Here is a 14075-nt window from a genome sequence, read left to right as displayed (position 1 = left end):
GTCCTGTTATACACACAGTCAGTACTGGGACACTCAGTCCTGTCATATACACAGTCAGTACTGGGACATTCAGTCCTGTTATACACACAGTCAGTGCTGGGACACTCAGTCCTGTTATACACACAGTCAGTGCTGGGACACTCAGTCCTGTTATACACACAGTAAGTACTGGGACACTCAGTCCTGTTATACACACAGTCAGTACTGGGACGCTCAGTCCTGTTATACACGCAGTCACTACTGGGACACTCAGTCCTGTCATATACACAGTCAGTGCTGGGACATTCAGTCCTGTCATATACACAGTCAGTGCTGGGACATTCAGTCCTGTCATATACACAGTCAGTGCTGGGACACTCAGTCCTGTTATACACGCAGTAAGTACTGGGACACTCAGTCCTGTCATATACACAGTCAGTACTGGGACATTCAGTCCTGTTATACACACAGTCAGTGCTGGGACACTCAGTCCTGTTATACACACAGTCAGTGCTGGGACACTCAGTCCTGTTATACACACAGTAAGTACTGGGACACTCAGTCCTGTTATACACACAGTCAGTACTGGGACACTCAGTCCTGTTATACACACAGTCACTACTGGGACACTCAGTCCTGTTATACACACAGTCAGTGCTGGGACACTCAGTCCTGTTATACACACAGTCAGTGCTGGGACACTCAGTCCTGTCATATACACAGTCAGTGCTGGGACATTCAGTCCTGTCATATACACAGTCAGTGCTGGGACATTCAGTCCTGTCATATACACAGTCAGTGCTGGGACACTCAGTCCTGTCATATACACAGTCAGTGCTGGGACACTCAGTCCTGTTATACACGCAGTAAGTACTGGGACACTCAGTCCTGTTATACACACAGTCAGTACTGGGACACTCAGTCCTGTCATATACACAGTCAGTACTGGGACACTCAGTCCTGTCATATACACAGTCAGTACTGGGACATTCAGTCCTGTTATACACACAGTCAGTGCTGGGACACTCAGTCCTGTTATACACACAGTCAGTGCTGGGACACTCAGTCCTGTTATACACACAGTCAGTGCTGGGACACTCAGTCCTGTCATACACACAGTCAGTACTGGGACACTCAGTCCTGTTATACACACAGTCAGTGTTAAAACACTCAGTCCTGTTATGCACACAGTCAGTACAGGGACACTCAGTCCGGTTATACACACAGTCACTGTTAAAACACTCAGTCCTGTTATGCACACAGTCAGTACAGGGACACTCAGTCCGGTTATACACACAGTCAGTGTTAAAACACTCAGTCCTGTTATGCACACAGTCAGTAGTGGGACACTCAATCCTGTTATACACACAGTCAGTACTGGGACACTCAGTCCTGTTATACACACAGTCAGTACTGGGACACTCAGTCCTGTTATACACACAGTCACTGTTAAAACACTCAGTCCTGTTATGCACACAGTCAGTACAGGCACACTCAGTCGTGTTATACACACAGTCACTGTTAAAACACTCAGTCCTGTTATGCACACAGTCAGTACAGGCACACTCAGTCGTGTTATACACACAGTCACTGTTAAAACACTCAGTCCTGTTATACACACAGTCACTGTTAAAACACTCAGTCCTGTTATACACACAGTCAGTACTGGGACACTCAGTCCTGTTATGCACACAGTCAGTGCTGGGACACTCAGTCCTGTTATACACACAGTCAGTACTGGAACACTCAGTCCTGTTCAGTGCAGCCTGCTAATTCAGCATCATAGTTCTATTTACATCAGCACTATTATTTAATTTGACATGGTTGACTTGTTGCAAACACCATTATTACAGAATAGCTGACCAAGGGCCTTTTTTGACATACTGACAGCTGAGGAACAAACACTGAAAAATGAGAGAGAAAGTAATTAATGAGCTAAATAATATTCGTGATGGGTACATGAATACACATAATTAGGATAACACGAGCTTCCATCAGATTAATTAAATATTTGTCAGTTTTGTATCATTCATTGCTGGCCCGTTAATCTAGGAACACAGAGGGAGAAGCAGCAGTTGTTGGCTCCGATAGCAGACAGGCAGGAGTCCGAATTTATTCATCTGGGTCTGAGACAGTCGACCATGAAAGGACCCTCCTCCCCCCTACAACCCAAAGCGAAAAGAAACATAAAACAGATGCCAAAAACAAAAATTGATGTGTGCGACCTCCAGCGCTGATGGCTGCTGTTACTCTTCACTTGTTGTCCCACCCTGCCTCTTGGGACGCCCCCACAACCCCCAACTCACTTCTTGTGCATCTGTGTGGCACACGATCAGTTTTATGGTGGCATTCGCTGGGATTTATTGAACTACAACACAGATGGAAGTGCTTTTTCCCACAAAGTGCAATGTTTGCGCTGACAGATTGTTTTCTGTGCCACTTTGCAATATGGGTTTGGAATTCTCTACCCCCGAGGGCTGTGGATACTGAGTCGTTGAGTATGTTCAAGGCTGAGATCGATAGATTTTTGGACTCTAAGGGAATCAAGGGATACGGGGATAGGGCGGGAAAGTGGAGTTGAGGTAGAAGATCAGCCATGATCTTACTGAATGGCGGAGCAGGCTCGAGGGGCCGTATGGCCTACTCCTGCTCCCATTTCTTATGTTCTTATGGGAAAAATAAGCGAGACCAAAAAAAAAAGCAATCTATCCATTTATTGGACTGACCTAGTGCGTTGACAAATGTCCTGGTTCCACCCACCCCACCCCATGCCTGCAAGTCCTGCCCCGCTCTCAGGTGAAGCTCTATGTTGTTTATCTCAAGGCTGCTATAACACAGTCACTGAGGATCCTATCGTTTAGCCTAAGGCAGAGACTGCTGGAATAAAGCACGAAACTGCTACCTTATCTTCAGGTGGTCATTTTACAGCTCGGGCCTTCTCCCAACACTTTGAATTTGCATTCGCGGTAGAAAATAGTTTCCATAAGAAGGCAAAGTTTCCTATGAACCAAAAACCTGCAGCTCTATATGTGCCATAAATGGGAAAGCATGTTTGGGACTAATAAATACCCCTTAACTGCCCCTAAAGTCATGTGATATGCCTACCACATTCTCCTACCTACTCAGAAAGATGATAAATGTCACACTGTCAGATCATTTTGTTCAGGTTAAAACTAATAGTCGAATTTATTTACAGGGAAAATAATTACAGAGAAACGATAAGTTACTGATTGGTCCAAATACTAGAAAACAATAAAAAATAGAACCAATCCTCAAGGGGATAACATATCTTCATGGAATTTATTTCATATACAGTCCAATAATCTGTAAGATGTGGATGAAACCAACTTTCATAGATTACCCAAGGTGATGGCACATGTGAGCAATGGAAGACCTGGGTCTACCTGAGTGCTGAACACTTCACAAGTGAGCTGAACTAAAATTGAACTGCTGGGACAGTCTCTATACAAAATGAAGCCTTTCATGTCCCAGGTGCTAATATTGAAGCATCAACTATCTTCCTCCCACCCCAAGTTGGGTCAACATTAAAGATAATAGCCTCGAAATTTTACAGGGGTTCTGCCATTCTCACGCCAAGTCTCTGCCGTTTAAATGGGAGACCGAGAGAAACCCCAACAGGGGTTTCAGGGCGAACGGTTTTTCCTGATCCCACCCACTCCCCCCCACCCCGCCACAATCCGAGGACTTGCACACATCAGCATTTCAGCAAGAGACCGCCCAGCCACCAGGCAAACTTTAATCTAGGTACAGGCCGTGACACCGACTAAGAAGGTCAGCCAGGGACTCCTTAGAAGTGTGCATGGATCTGCTCAGTTTCACATATTGGCCCACATGGAGGCAAAAGGGGCTTGGATCTTCTGCTAGTGCGGAGAGGGGGAGTAGGGTTGCCAACCCTCTAGGGTTGCCCTGAAGTCTCCGGGAATTGAAGATTAATCTCCTGGGCACTGCTACGAGCAAAACCCAGGGAGAAAAATCATTGGGGCGTTAAAAAGCATTGTCCATTTTTGTCATTTTCTTTGAACGCTTTTGTTTATTAATTATAAACATAGTGGCGATTTTTTTTTTTAAAAGGCTGTTTTACAGGGTTGGACAGTTGGAGGTGGAAGATCGTGTGATGAAACGTCCAGGAATACGTCCAACCAGAGTTGGCAACCTTAGGAACTGGGGTGAGATGGGGTGGGGGGAAAGGGAGTGTTGTGGGGGGGGGGGTGGTAGAGTGAGGGTGGGGGGGTGAGGGGTGGCGGGATTTCCGACTGCTGCCGGCGTGTGTCCCTGACCTCAGCCACGTCTCTGGAGTCAGGATCGTTTAACTAATTCAAGTAGGCTCAAGCACTCTGTTTGAGTTACACCCTGGAGCCAGGTCAATCAGGCAGAAATCCAGGCCTGGGACTCCTTTAAACACACAGATTTTTTTAAGGCAATTTTTAAATCCTATCTAACGTCATTAAAAGAAAAGCAGAATTTTTTTTTCTTATTTGTCACAGGAAGAAAGTGTTTCCTCTGTCACAGCTATCTGTCAAGAAAGATCATTTCTGATATTCACTGACGTCAGCTGTGTATTTTTAACCTTAAGCACTTTATACTGCACCGAGTTTCGAACTTTAACCAGCAACCTGCCCAGTTTCCGTATCTCAGTGCAGTTAATGATTGACTTTAATTTTGAAGTTAATGTCCTGCTTGGTCAGACTGAGTAACAATCCACTTGTTCAAAAAGAGCTCCAGTTTGAGGCCCTTTTGTGTTTACATTGGATCATATCGAGCTTGGAAAATGAATCAGTGTCGTGTATTGAATTAATTCTCACTACTGAGTAAGCTATTAAAACACTGTCAAGAAAATATTACCCTGCACACAGGAGCAGCTAAGACTCCCTCAGTAGTATATAGACGGGTATGAATAAATCTCCACCAGGACACTGACTGAGACACCAGAGATGGACCCCCAGGGACCCTTGTACAGATTTCAATGCACTCCCAGTCCTCAAGCCTGAATAATGATCCAATGTCCAGTGTGCAGGTCTCAATGAACTCCCAGCGACCTGTATGTGGATCTGAATTAACCCCTAATGCCTGGTATATACAGATCTGAATTAAATGCTCTGAAGATAGATTTTCTGTTCGTCCAGGTCTCAACAGCAGTCAAGTAAACTTTCAATTGCAGTTGTATCAGTTCTTGATGTTATATGTTCTTTCAGGTGCAAATGGAGCCCTGCCTATCACAACCTCATTAGGTTTCTATTGCATTGATAACACACCTTTCACTCCCTCCATCACCGCCATATCATAGATTTTTTTCTGATCTTTCTTTTTCCTTCTTTCTTTCATTCTTTCTTTGGAATCCCTAACAGATGAAGTCACTGTGCACACCCAGTAAATAAAATGAGATCTTTATCTGTCCTTAGCATCTGTACATTACACTGTAATGAAGAGACAATGCTAGATACTGGATGAGATCATCCCTTAACCCGTTGCCCTTGCCTCTCCGAGGCCTGGGTTACGATCCAGACCCAGATCCTTCTCCTGGCTGCAATGGGCATAAGTGAGTGAGTGAATGGGTGAGCCTCTGCCCAGTTCCTAAGGAGAACAAGATCGTACCACAAAACTGGTCACAAGTTGGCAATCAGACTTAGCCTTCAAGGAGGGGCTGTGGGAAATGGAGATGTCACACTGCTGCAGTAAAGGATCGCTCTTCTGAAACTGGGGTTCAGGCAACTATTGGGAAAGTGCCTTTACAATTCATTCAATTCATGCCATAGTTGATCTAGGAGGTGAAAAAGTTCCATTCCACAACATTGAATATTTTAAGCCGCTTCCTTCAATAAAAATAAAACAGCAGTAAATGCTACATTTTTAAAATTCATTCTGGGGGTGTGGGCGTCGCTGGCAAGGCCAGCATTTATTTCCCATCCCCAGTTGCTCTTGAGAAGGTGGTGGAGAGCCTATTTAAACGGTTTTGCTAAGAAAACGCCACTGTTTTAAGAGCTGATGCAGCACTTGTTTATTAAACATGAGACTGGCTTTTTGTTACTTCTCCCCATTCTCTCTCCTAAAACTACTGGTTGCTCCAGCGAGTGAAAACGTGGGATTTAGTTGCACGGAGGCCTCCCCCCAAACTCACGAACAGTGCCACCTTTCTCACCGTCTTTCTTCCCTGCTCACTCGCTCGCTCCATAACTTGCCAGCTTTTTTAACCTGACAGTCAGTCAGCGTTTCAACCCATGTGTCGGCTTTGCAAATCATCTTTTCCCACTTTTGGAAGCTGCCAGTGTCGGCCAGGCAGGTCCTTTGGATGACATGATTGCCAGAACCAGATTAGTTGGAGGGCGTGAATGGAATCAATCAGATAGCACTTCCTCTCGCTGTTTGTTACGCACGAGCTTGAGGCAGAAAAAGAAGTTTAAACTGAGCTGTTGGTTTCGAAGAATCGTTGGAGGCCATTTTGCCTTTGGGTGAAAGTGTAAAAACAGGCAATATCGGATCAGTGAAAACCAAAATCGGGAGAGATGTATAACGGGCGGCTGATCCACTTTTCAGCTTCCCTTAGCAACAACAACTTGCGTTTATATAGCGCCTTTAAGGTAGTAAGTCGTCGCAAGGCGCTTCACAGCAGCGTTACCAAACAAAAATTGACACCGAGCCACATAAGGAGATATTAGGACAGGTGACCGAAAGCTTGGTCAAAGAGATAGGTTCTAAGGAGTGCCTTAAAGGAGGAGAGAGAGAGGTAGAGAGGCACGGAGAGGTTTAGGGAGGGAATTACAGAGCTCAGGGCCTAGGCAGCTAAAGGCACGGCCGCCAATGGTGGAGCGATGAAAATTGGGGATGCGCAAGAGGCCAGAATTAGAGGAGCGCAGAGATCGCCTAGAGTTGTAGGGCTGGAGGAGGTTACAGAGATAGGGAGGGGGCGAGGCCACGGAGGGGTTTGAAAACCATCCTGCGTTGTCTCCAAGTGAGATTGCCAATTAGTCTTGATTTAGGAGTAGTTTTGTGCTTTCAGCTGATTCATACTGGGAACTGGATGCTCAAATTAATTTTGCAATGGGCTCTTACAGTTCATAGACGGAAGAAACTATAATTTACCACCCAACCCCTCTCCCCACCCACCTATCAGTTCACTGACTCACATTCCAGCACTTCTTTGTCTGACAACCATCATAACAGTTCCTTTCCTGAAAGAATTACAGCCGCAACTCAACAACAGCTTACATTCAACTTTGCAACTTTAATGTAGAAAAAACATCCCAAGGCACTTCACAGAGATATAGAAACGTAGAACATTTACGGCACAGAAGGAGGCCATTCGGCCCATCGTGTCTGTGAAGGGCATCGAAGAACAAGAAAGACTTGTTCAGACAATGACAGCACCAAGCGCGGGTCAGCATGCACACGAAATGGACGAAAGATGCCGGGCATTGAGAGACGATGGGTTTTGCAGATGCCGGGATAAATAGACTCAAAGATCTCATCTCCCTGCTTCTTTCGGATACTGAATGTCTTAATGTTCAAGAGATGTTCTCACTGCCTCAGGCCCATTATCTCCAGTCGCACTCTCCTTCCAATCTTGCACACCTCCCTTAGCTATGAAACCGTGCCTTTTTTTTTACACTGGGACTCAATTTGAAGAAAGCGGTGCTGTGTTAAGCTAGTGTCGTTAAGGAGATGTAGTGCAAGAAGAGACATAAAGGGCTAATGATAACTGTGAACGTTCTGACACCTGTGAGCTACAGTTAAAGCTTAAGGCAGCAGGTCGTTTCCAAATCTTTGGTAGAAATGGCAAGAAAACTTCACACAAATTTTGATCAATGTCACGACTTGGAAAAAAACAGGCATTTTACACAAGGCAAGAAAGTGCTTTACGGGTGTCTGTAATGGGTTGTTAGGTTAAAGAATGATCGGCTGCCCACTGTTCAAGCAGCAGTAGTGGCGGTGGAAAGACTGATGTAGATCAGGAGCGAGCCTTGTGCTCAGTAGTGGTGCCAGATCAAACAGCACCAAGCAACTCATGAAAGAAACAGAGGCTGAGCTAAAGACAGAGAGATTAGGAAGAACTGACCAAAAGCTTGGTCAAATTTTAAGAAGGGCCTTAAAGGAGGTGAGGAAGGTGGTAAGATTGAGGAGTCTAGGGAAGAAACTGTAGCATCTTCAGGACTTTAAGGGTGGTGGGAGGTTTTTAGACCCTGCACTGTGTCTGTGCATGGAGAAGGTGTGAGGGTGTGGTTTGCAACATGGTGCTGTTAAGAATGAACTTGAATTCATATGGCACGTTTCACGACAAATTAAAGCTCTTCACAGCCAATCAAGTATTTTTGATGTGTAGTCGCTATTGTAATATAAGGAAACACGGCAGCCAATTTGTGCACAGCAAGGTCCCACAAACAGCAATTGAATTAACGACCAGTTAATCAGTTTTTTTGGCTGAGGGATTAATGTTGGCTAGGACACGGGGAGAACTCCCCTGCTCTTCTCTGAATAGTGCCATGGGATCCACCTGAGAGGGCAGACAGTGCCACGGTTTAACATCTCATCCAAAAAGACGGCACCTCCAACAGTGCAGCACTCCCTCAGTGCATCAGCCACGATCATAGGCTCAAGTTTATGGAATGGGACTTGAACCCACAATATTCTGACTCAGTGTCCAGGGTGCCACCCACTGAGCCGCGGCTGACACCCAATGCGCTTCATAGTCAAATTGCCTGCCAAACACCCATTGTTGGCACTCATACATGAAGGACGGGCACACGGGCGAGGTCCTGGAGGGCTGTTGTCCTCCGTGGAGCTCTCCCCCAACAAGAATCACAGCCTTCAGGAGATGAAGGGGAGAAAACCGGGCAGGAAGAAATCAATAAATTAAATTCGGTCGTGTGTATCCTTGTATTGACAGTGGGGCAGATTGAGGACCAAGGATAGACAAATCCACTTGGAGTTCACGAGGCCCAGGCCTATCTCCTCACCAGTCTTTTGTATTGTTAATGTGTTGAATGCAGGTCTCAGTCAGACTCTGGATGGAGGGAGAGTTCAGGGGCTGATAGACTTTAGTTTGTTTGGAAATCTGAAAGTCTATTTGGAAACACTGTAAAATCCGCCCGTAGCAGACAAAGGGTTAATGTAACATTGTGGGGTTTGTCCCATGATAGTGCGAAACTTCACTTATCATTTCCACCAGGTATTGCATAGGTGACTTTTGCACCCAATGCGTTACCTGGATACAATCATTTGTCATCTCTAACACACCTTGACGAAAGCTATTTTCTTCCTGTGTTAAAACGTGATTGTATAGCTGCACTATCTCAACAGAGACGGCAGCATTGAAAACATAAAAATGATTCCCATGTCGTTATAAATATGTAAAAGGCAACAGTCCCCGGGCTACGTCAGGCCTAGGAGAAGAGGTTCAGTGAGGTCTGAGGCAAAGCCCCTGAAAATTTAGCATTTCAAGTTATTGATAGCGCAGCAGAGCGGATGACATAAAGAAAAGAAAGACTTGCATTTATATAGCGCTTTTCACGTCCCGAAACGCTTCACAGCCAATGAAGTACTTTTTGGAGTGTAGTCACTGTTGTAATGCAGGAAACGCGGCCGCCAATTTGCGCCCCTGAGGCTAACACCGCTCACCGTTATTTATGCACAACTCGCGCAGCAACTCCAGGCGAGGGCAGACGCACGGTTAAACGCGGAAATCCGGAGATGCACCGTTCCTCCGTTAGCGTCGCGAAAACAGCATCTCCCCGAGTCTGCCTCCCCGAGTTCCTGCACTGATGTTGTAGACGCGGACTAAACCCGCCACAGAAAGTTAGGGCTTGTCCATTCTAGTCTAAGCACCCCATTAACAGCTCGATAAGTCTTAATTACTGCCAAACAACCTCTCTGGTACTGAAAATTAATTATTACAAGTGTGGAGTCTCATTCCTTCAGCTTTTAATTGTTGTTGGAGTTTTTCTTAAAATGTAATACTTTTTAAGAACTTTTCTGTCCCTTTTTTCTCTCTCTCTTAATCCAATCTTTCCTTCCCTCTCTTTATTTCTCTTTCTGTACCTGATTTGACATTGAATTCACTATTCTAACTTACACTTCCTGGTTCAGACTCTGCGGCGTTCATTAATGATTCTTCATTCGGATTGGTTAAGGAGATACACAGCTGCTCGCCCTGTTCACAAAGGTCCCAGATGCCCTGTAGAGGGGGCCGTGGCGTTTCCATCTCCCACTTACAGGAAATTTCAGTGCAAAAACTCAAAGAAAGGGGCAAGTCTAACAAATGGCTGGCACCGTTCATTACATAAGAACATAAGACATAGGAGCAGGAGTAGGCCAATCGGCCCCTCGAGCCTGCTCCGCCATTCAGTAAGATCACGGCTGATCTGATCCTAACCTCAAATTTAAATTCATGTCCAATTTCCTGCCCGCTCCCCGTAACCCCTAATTCCCTTTACTTCTAGGAAACTGTCTATTTCTGTTTTAAATTTATTCAATGATGTAGCTTCCACAGCTTCCTGGGGCAGCAAATTCCACAGACCTACTACCCTCTGAGTGAAGAAGTTTCTCCTCATCTCAGTTTTGAAAGAGCAGCCCCTTATTCTAAGATTATGCCCCCTAGTTCTAGTTTCACCCATCCTTGGGAACATCCTTACCGCATCCACCCGATCAAGCCCCTTCACAATCTTATATGTTTCAATAAGATCGCCTCTCATTCTTCTGAACTCCAATGAGTAGAGTCCCAATCTACTCAACCTCTCCTCATATGTCCGCCCCCTCATCCCCGGGATTAACCGAGTGAACCTTCTTTGTACTGCCTCGAGAGCAAGTATGTCTTTTCTTAAGTATGGAGACCAAAACTGTATGCAGTATTCCAGGTGCGGTCTCACCAATACCTTATATAACTGTAGCAATACCTCCCTGTCCATTCTCCACTCACAGCAAAATCTGGCCCCCTCTGTTTTTTAGTGATGGATAAATTTCGGCCAGGACACCGGGGAGAACTCCCCTGCTCTTCTTCGAAATAGTGGCTGTGGGATCTTTTACGTCCACCTGAGAGGGCAGACGGGGCCTCGGTTTAACACCTCACCCGAAAGACGGCACCTCTGACAGTGCAGCACTCCCTCAGTTCATTTCCAGGCACTGGCGTTCTTCATCTTGGATGAATTGAAAGTAAGAGGAAAGAAATGAACAGAGAAAATAAAAGGGACGAGGGACTTTGGTTGCGTGGAGAGATTGGAGAAGCTGGGATTGTTCTCCTTAGAGCAGAGAAGATTAAGGGGAGATTTAATAGAGGCGTTCAAAATCATGAAAGGTTTTGATAGAGTAAATAAGAATAAACTGTTCCCACTGGCAGGAGAGTCAGTAACCAGACAATTTGTAAAAGAACCAGAGGGGAAATGAGCAGACGTTATTTTACACAGCGAGTTGTTCTGATCTGGAACGCACTGCCTGAAAGGGCGGTGGAAGCAGATTCAAGAGTAACTTTCAAAAGGGAATTGGATAAATACTTGAAAAGGAAAAATTTACAGGGCTACGGGGAAAGAGCAGGGTCAGGGGGTGGGCCGTGGTGGGACTAACTGGATAGCTCTTACAAAGAGCCGGCACAGGCACGATGGGCCGAACGGCCTCCTTCTGTGCTGTACCATTCTATGAATAACGTGAGAGAGATGATATGTGTGCAGAAAGCTTCTCATCTTTCCTCACTCTGGCTGGGAGGGTGTTGCACGTTTCATTCTATCGGAGGGGGTTGACTCTGAATGAGGTGTGGGTCTTGTCCAAGGGTAACCCTGAACATCACTGTTACCGGAAGCTGGTTAGCAGTTCCCATTCCACCCTGATTATTTTCCGGTCTTTCACTGTCGCTCTCTCACTCCCAGCCTGCCTTTACAATAGTGCAAAAAGATTCACGTCTGACACTTCAAACACGCCAAGATAAAGAAATGATTGAACGTGTGTGACTGCGGCTTTTTGCCTTTCAGTTTGCCCCCGCCCTCCCCCCGCCCCGCCCCTCTCCTGTCCTGAGACCACTGGCTCGTGCTCAGTTACAGCTCCATGGGTCTTTCTCCAGCTCGCCCAATGGAACTCCCTTCCTAACAGCACTGTGGGAGAACCTTCACCACACAGACTGCAGCGGTTCAAGAAGGCGGCTCACCACCACCTTCTCAAGGGCAATTAGGGATGGGCAATAAATACCAGCCTCGCCAGCGACGCCCACATCCCATTAAAGAATTTTTAAAAATGAGTCTAAACAATGAGTGTCAGCAGGACAGTCCACCCCTGGACCGTTTCACACTCCAGCTCAATTCTGCTTTCACAGATCCCATCAAAGAGCCAACGTCTTCTGGGGGAGGGGAGACAAAGGGGGAAATGGGGATGTTGGCGGCCCCTCTCACAATATTGCTCCCTTTTCACGGTGGCATGTCACGCACACACGCAAATATACATAAATGTGCACACACACACACACACATATACTCTTTTGCACGCCCACACACAAATACACATGCACACACACATGAGCGCACACACATGTATACTCATACACACGCACACACCTATACACACGCGCGCACACATACACACACGCGTGCACAGACATGTATACACATACACACGCGCACACACAATGCGCACGCGCACACATGTATACACACACACTGCACACCCACACATTTACACACACACGCATGTATACACACATCTATGTGCACACATACACGTATATATACATACACATCTGTGTACACATACACGTATGGACGCACACACATTTCAATGAGAGTCACTGGGTGATGATCAGGAGTGGATTCCTTCTCTATTCCTGACAGGACGAGACCAATTGTAGAACCCCAGGTAACTCAGCACATATTGGGAATCAAACCTGGAATCAACCGGCCTGCCTCGTGCCTTTATTCACCAGACATTACGTAAACCTGCAAAAGAGCATTTAAATACAATATAAAATCTTTAGTACCTGGTTGAGTCTTAATCCTGTTTTCTTGTTGAGAATTGGAGGTTCGTGTTACCGGTCAGAGAAGTCAGGAGTTATATCTTTTTAAACACTGCGACATTAAGTCAGAGCAAAGTCCAGCCTCTCCAAGTCTCCTCGCAGCTGTGATCCTAAGAGCCTGCCTGCACTTGTGAGTTATACAGTAATGGCCGGGGCCTGAGGGAGTTTCTGCAGTAGTGCCTTAACACTGGAGACAGGCCAAGGTCCACAAGTGATATTTCAACACCCTGTTTTCAAATATTTTCATTCTCGGGCGGCCCTGCCCCTCTCCGAGCTTCTCTGCCACGCCTAAATCCAGCAGGGAATATTCACAGGTCAATGACCACTCGACTGGGAACTTCCTATCAGGAGCCACTTGGAGTGTTTTATTTTTTTTTTTACATGGATTGTTCGCACCAGAGAACTTTTACTTGCATGGTTAATAGATTGTTGGTGAACTAAGAATGATCTGTAGCAGGGCATGTCTGTATGAAGCTGAGTGACAACTAACTCTTGGGGCTCGATTTGTGAAAATCGGAGATTCCTGGTGCGGGGCTGGAGCCCGGCTCCAACCCGCCCACTTGTGGGTTCCCCAGTGATGCGCTGACATGCGCGCGCAGCCCCCGCATGTGGGACTCCCGCCGGCAATTAAAGCCAGCGGGGTGCCACTTAAAGTATTTAAACACTGGGGGAAACACTCCCAGTTCAAATGGACGTGTTGCAGCTGTCAGCCTGTGGGGTGGGGAGACCCTCACTCATTGCAGGAGGCCACTCCGTCACTTTGGACAAAGTTTGGCCTCCACCACCCTCCTCCTAACAGTAACATTCACAAACTTGCACACTCACCCCGGTCTCCAGAAACATGTGCCTACCTTGTGGACCCCCTCAGATGTACATCTTGCGGATGGGGGCCGCCTAAGCTGCAGTCATGACCTCCTCGGAGGGCGAACACCATCACCAGCCTCGCCGGCCACCTCTGACACGTGGAGCTCCACAACACAGTGCTGTGACACATCCACCTGCACAGCAGGAGGGAGGGCAACTGAAGAGAGAGATGCGTCGCAGAGGGCACTACCCTCGCCACAGGGTCCACAGACCGAGGCTCAGCTTCCTGGAC

General features: G+C 46.5%; 1 protein-coding gene across 2 annotated transcripts in view; it reads right to left on the bottom strand.

Annotated features, from left to right (window-relative positions):
* Positions 1-13272, bottom strand: part of eps8l3b (EPS8 signaling adaptor L3b) — a 70109-nt gene extending 56837 nt beyond the window's left edge. Inside the window, exon 1 of one of the 2 annotated variants that reach the window (XM_068007652.1) lies at positions 12944-13272. The gene's annotated coding sequence lies outside the window, so the exon portion shown is untranslated. The remainder of the gene's footprint in view (positions 1-12943) is intronic. The other variant, XM_068007651.1, reaches the window with a different exon arrangement.
* Positions 13273-14075: the final 803 nt, after the last annotated feature.

The sequence above is a fragment of the Heptranchias perlo genome, chromosome 27 (genome assembly GCF_035084215.1).
Source record: "Heptranchias perlo isolate sHepPer1 chromosome 27, sHepPer1.hap1, whole genome shotgun sequence".
Taxonomy (NCBI): Eukaryota; Metazoa; Chordata; class Chondrichthyes; order Hexanchiformes; family Hexanchidae; genus Heptranchias; species Heptranchias perlo.
This window is presented reverse-complemented; position numbering and strand designations above follow the sequence as displayed.